Source organism: Larus michahellis, chromosome 12 (assembly GCF_964199755.1).
Source record: "Larus michahellis chromosome 12, bLarMic1.1, whole genome shotgun sequence".
Taxonomy (NCBI): domain Eukaryota; kingdom Metazoa; phylum Chordata; class Aves; order Charadriiformes; family Laridae; genus Larus; species Larus michahellis.
The window spans coordinates 6352287-6358090 of record NC_133907.1 but is presented as its reverse complement, the minus strand read 5'-3'; positions in this window follow the sequence as shown (position 1 = coordinate 6358090).

Here is a 5804-nt window from a genome sequence, read left to right as displayed (position 1 = left end):
CCTTTTGTCTGCATATTGTGCACCTATGCTTCATCAAGCAGAGGTCATTTGTCTTCTGAACTCCTTTCCTTTTAGTCCCACACTGACCTTGCTACTGCGTGCCCAATTATTTTTGAGGCCTGGCACACAAAATACTTGCCCATGAACAGGATCCTTGATCTCTAAAGCTAGGGGCATCTTCCTGTAACCTGTCATACTTGTGCCAGCCAAGAGAGAGGGCTGACTCATCAGCCTTCATGTGTGAACAAGACACCGTATCCTAAGACGACTTTTGGTATCGTGGCTTTTTGTAGGAATCTTACCGCTTTGCCCCCATTGGATTGCATCAGTTAGTGCTGCTGCCTCATCCAGGAAAGTGGAATGGTGCGGGATTTAAGACGTGTCTTTTTCTTTCCTGCTAAGCCACAAGTGGCGTTGGGCAGGTGGCTGGTTTTTTGCATGTCAGAATTTTCACCTCTTTGAAAGTTTTGTTCAAGACTAGCTTTTGGAGTTTTTGGAGTGGAAATAACTTGAGAGCACTTCCCAAAGGGATAGCAGTGCAGTCTCGCTCCTGAGAGGACCTGGGTATTAAAGTGAACTTCTCATATTCTGTTTGAGAACCTGAACCGTTTTGGCTAGACTGTCCCACTGTTGATCTTGCGTCATAGTTTTCAGATATGAAGTCTTTCTTGATGACTCAAGATGAATCAAGAGCATGTCCTGCAAAAAACTAGTTCTGAAGAAGAAAAGTTTTGTTAATAATGATCTTTAATGATGTTCTAATAGACACTGGTAACTTGCTTCAGAGCAGACAGCAGGTGGTGCAACTACCTCACGTAAAGCTACTGAACCAGCAGTTCCCGGCTGGGCTGGCACACCAAGGGATCTTGAGCCTCAAGTAGGATACCTGGAGCTGAGAATGGCTTGGTCTGTCCCTAGCTGGATTTTCCAATAGCTGGGACTTGTGATGCTTCCAGCAGGGTTCACGCTGTTTACCCCAGCGATAGGTGTAAGCCCCAAGCACTAAATACTCCGTACTTGATGTGGGGCAGTGATGCTTTCTGCACGAGATCTGCGTTTAGCGATACTGCAGCTGCTCTTTGCATTTCACTTCCCACCCTCCTGGAGCTGAACCTCAGGCATCCTTCTGCGGTGTAACTCTCGGGCTGGGATCTCAGGTCCCTGTAAATCCAAGGTAAAGGTGACTTTGTTCACAGGCCAGGATTTATACCACATACGGGGCTTGAAGATGAAATTTGATTGTGCCAATGCAAGCGCTTGTGAACTGTGGAGCCCAGTAGTCTCTTGCTTCCAGTCCCCTTTCCCCTTTAAGATAGAGGGGATGCCCTAGAACCTAGTGTCCACACTCTGCATTTCTGATCTAGACACAACTTTTTGGTGAGGCATGCGGCACTGTCACTCACTCTTGGGCCAAGCGGTTAGTTCTGCCCCCTGCCCTGGACGGTGGCCAGCTGCCTGCTTCCAGCGAGGCTAGGTAGATGTCTGTTTCCTTGTTCAGTAAAATTTTGCTCTTTTCAGAGATTAAAGGTAAGAGAAGCGTCATTTGAGGCATGGAAAAATTTGCATGATAACTCATCAGAGGGAGAAGGCACAAGCCCCTGGGTTGGCATAATTGGAAAATGCAATTTCTTCTTGGGCCCTGATAGTTTTGTGAGTCTTTGAGTGCTAAGAGTCTATAAGTCACCTTGCCTATGATTTAGCCACTGATTCGCAGTTCCTTTACCTTCTACTTGAACGGCTAGATCAGGAACTGTGTGATGAGCAGAGTACACATCTGTGTACTAGCCTTGGGTCAGGTCTCTGTGAGGTGAAGGCTCATGGGCCACCCAAGCATGCTACAAAGAGGTGAGAATAGACACTGTTTACCCTTCAGCACCTCATTCCACAAGTGACCAAAGCAGGAATGCTAACAAAACCATGTGCCCAGCAGGAATGTTAAACATATGTGCCCAGCTATGCGTTAAAGACATAGCCATTAAAGACCCCATGCTTTGGCAGGGGTCGTCTTTGACCAGGGGTCGTCTTTGGTTGAAGAAAGGATTTTCTTGGAGTCCTATCAGGACCTGTGCAGCTTGACCAGCTGCGGGTGTACTGAGGCCTCTCTGCTGCAGCTGGGGGTTCTTTTAGCATCTGCGCATCAGCATGTTAGTCTGAGTAACAGGCCTGGATCTAAATTGCTTTCTCTAGCCTGGAACATTCCTGCTGAGCTCTATGTGCACCTACCTTCATGGTGCTGTCACGCGCTCCCAGCCATGTGTGCAGGGGTAGCTGTAGATCTGTAATTTAAGAATGGAAACGCACGTCCTTCACTGGAGTTTCAGAGCTCCAACATAGAAGTTTGCATTTAAAATCAGCGTAGTGTTGGGTATAAATGTCATTGCTGCAGCTGCCTGACTGGGGTTACCAAACAATAAGCAGCGAGCAGCTCTGCTTAAGTCTCTTCATCTTCCTGCCATTAACTGACCAAACATAGGGGGCTGTTGCACTCTAAACTGCTGTTGAGTGCTTGGTGTTGCCTGGGAAACGTAAAAGGAAAATGAAAGGATCCTATTGTTTGTGGGTTTATCTTGCTTTTGTAACAGCGTCTGGTGAGAGCCGTAACTTTGCAAGGGAGGGAGCACAGTGTGTATGTTCCCCACAGCCCCTCTGCCAGCGGTGCTGTTCTTCATCCAAGATCTGCTCGCTTGGCATTGGCTCACCCACAGCCCCTGTGTCTGTCCGCTCTGCATCGCTCCTTCAGCGGGAGCACCGTGATGGAGGATGGGCAAATCCTGCGACTTGTGGTGAGTGGAACTCACCACTCTCAGTGACCCGAGACCAGTTCTCCCTCACAAATGTCAAGGCTGTGATTAAAGGAGATGCGGAGGTGAGACAGGGATGACAAAACGGGGAAGTGGTGTTGGTACTTTGGTGAAACGGTCGAAGATTGACTTTAAAGCAGTGAGGCACGGCTCTCCTCTTGGCCAGAGCTGTCTTTCTCGGCTCTCTTCCCCTACCCATTGCACCTCTGAGCCTTCCAGAAGCACTTCCATTCCCTACATTTGGACAGGCAACAAGTTAGGGATAAATTGTCTGTGATGAATGCTTTCCTATCACTTTATGACCTTCCCTGCTGCTTGTTCCACTCTGCTTTTACTTTCACCGACTGCTGCGTCTGCAAGGCTCCTCTGTACTCCGGAGCTTCACCAGGGCGCAGCTGTGTTGGCTCTGAGGGTCACCTGGTGAGGACTTCTGCTGGAGAGGGTCATGTGGTGCAGGGCAGAGCACTCTCTTCTTGGCTGCTTTAGTATGTGCTCTCAGCAAGAAATGTTTTAGAAACAAGGTGGAAGCACTGGCTGTACGGAGAGCCACAGGAGAGCCCCTTTGAATCCACCATGAAGCTGCTTAGGGATGCTCTTCCGTTTGAAGGGCCTGATGCTCTCCTGCGCGCCCCCTTCCTGGGACTCTGACCCCCTGATGGCCTGAGGAGTCTCCGTACTCCAGCTCTGCCCTGGAGCTCTTGGAACAAATCTTGATTGCTTGCAAGTTAGGAGTGCCTGATTTCGCAGGCTCAGCTAGTGAGCAAAGTCAAAAGTCTTTGGCAGGGGTCCATGCTGGAACTGGCAAGAAGGAAGGGGTAAAAGCTTTGTGAGTCTTTGGGAAAACGGGCAGTGTTCCTCTCTAGGCAATTCCACTGTGGCATGGTGAAGGTCTCCTTTCTGTCCGCATATTCCCTGGCTCTCCTCCCCAGAAGCCTCAGGGATCAAGGGGATATGTCCTAGCTGAGAGGTCGCTACCTGCCTCCTAGGGTCGATTCCTGGGATAGGTCTATGAAGGAGGTTGGTGGGCCTCATCCTCACTTTTGCTGAGATTGTAGTCCTGCCTTCAAGCTGAGTCACCTTACATCTGGAGGTGGGCTCGCTCAGGAGCAGGACTAGGGTGCTGGGTGGCTTCTGGGGAACATGGCGGAGTTGTGGGCAAGCTGAGGAGGGGTGAGGGGGGACTGCATGCTGGTGCGGGGCAGCGCAGCAGAGTGTTAAAGAATCAGCACAGCTTGTCTGTTGAACGCTGTCCGTCTCACTTGAATGGGCACTAACATTTAATGAAAAGAAGAAAGAACCCCTGCCCACCCTCTTTCATACAAGGAAAAAACCCTACTGTGCGCTGAAAATGCCAGAAAGAGAAAAAGGGGCAAGGATGAAGGACTTAAAGGAGGAAGCAGGAGTGCTGCAGCAATGGCACAAAGAAAATGAGAAGGCACAATCTTGTAGTGATAGCAGTGAAGTGCAGGCTCTAGGCATGAAGAGAGAGAGTTGGAGTCTACTGAGGAGACAGGATGGGTGTCCGGAGGGGATGGGAGTGGGAGCTGGGAGTACCAGTAGGATCCTGTTTGCCTCTGGAAATAACCCCGGGTGGCTGTGCAGCTCTCTGGCCTCGTGCAGAAGGTAGTCAAGGCATCTTGTCATTGCTGGAGCTGTTTCAGACTTGGATCGATGCAGTGGGCTTGGGGCTGGAAACGCTGCGCAAACCTCGCCCTGCGTGCAGGCGCAGGGCTGTGAGGCCTCCTGCCTTTAAGAGGTCCCTTTGTGCGCGCCGCAGTGTGGTCTCCGCGGTCTTCTGAGAGGGGTGAGGAAGCTCGTTGGTCGTGCAGCCTGTTTTCTGATGAGCCCCAAGTCAGGGGCCGCTGTAGGGGATGGGAGAAACATTTTTCTGTGCAGTCAATCATCGTGTGGCTCAGTTTGGTTCTGCCTCCCCTTCCTCAAAGGACGAGCGCGAAGGCTGAACACGTGGAACCGCTCCTGAGCGCCGCAGCGTGGGGGGGTCCCGCGTGTGCCCGCAGCAGCACAGGCACACCAGCCCCTTTGCTGGGGGGAGCGCACACCCGCGTGTTCCTGCTGTGCAGACCCACGCACGCACACTGACGCACGGCCGTACGAAGGAAATAGCGGGCTGTCATTGAATATTGATAGTGTTTGAATTAATTAACCAGCGGAAGCAAAGCTGAATGAGTCTCAGAGGTGCTGCACTCCTTCTGCAAACTCTGCTCTTGCCTGTAAGACCAGGTGTTTATATGTGTGCTGATTTTGCCCCCCTACCCATTCCCCTGGGAGACCTCTTTATTTGAAGAACAGATGCTTGGCTTCCTGCTGAAATTTCAATACAGTTAACATCCTGAGGGCAAGGAGAGAGTGTCCCTGTAAAGCCCTCTGCGTTCCTCCGGTCCTCTGCCCGGCAAACAAGGTATCGTCAGCAAACCTACTGTGGGGAAGCCAGCCTGGCTCCAAACCACACGGGAGTAGCGCGGCAGAGCGGCAGCACGGGGCCTGGTGCCCAGCAGCAGGGCTGCCTCAAGCTGTGCTCCCTTTCTTCTTTCAGCTGAGCATCTCTGTAGCTGAGCAATTCTGGAGTCCCTACTACAAGAAAGATATGGACGTGCTGGAAAGCGTCCAGAGAAGGGCCACGAGGATGATCAGAGGGCTGGGGCACCTCTCCTATGAGGACAGACTGAGAGAGTTGGCGTTGTTCAGTCTGGAGAAGAGAAGGCTCCGAGGAGACCTTCTAGTGGCCTACCAGTATCTTAAGGGGGCCTATGAGAAAGCCGGTCAGGGACTTTTTAGGAAGTCGGGTAATGGTAGGACTAGAGGGAATGGATCAAAACTAGAGATGGGTCGATTCAGACTGGATGTTAGGAAGAAGTTCTTCATCGTGAGGGTGGTGAGACACTGGAACAGGTTGCCCAGAGAGGTGGTGGAATCCCCATCCCTGGAAGTTTGTAAGGCCAGGCTGGATGAGGCTTTGAGCAGCCTGATCTAGTGGGAGGTGTC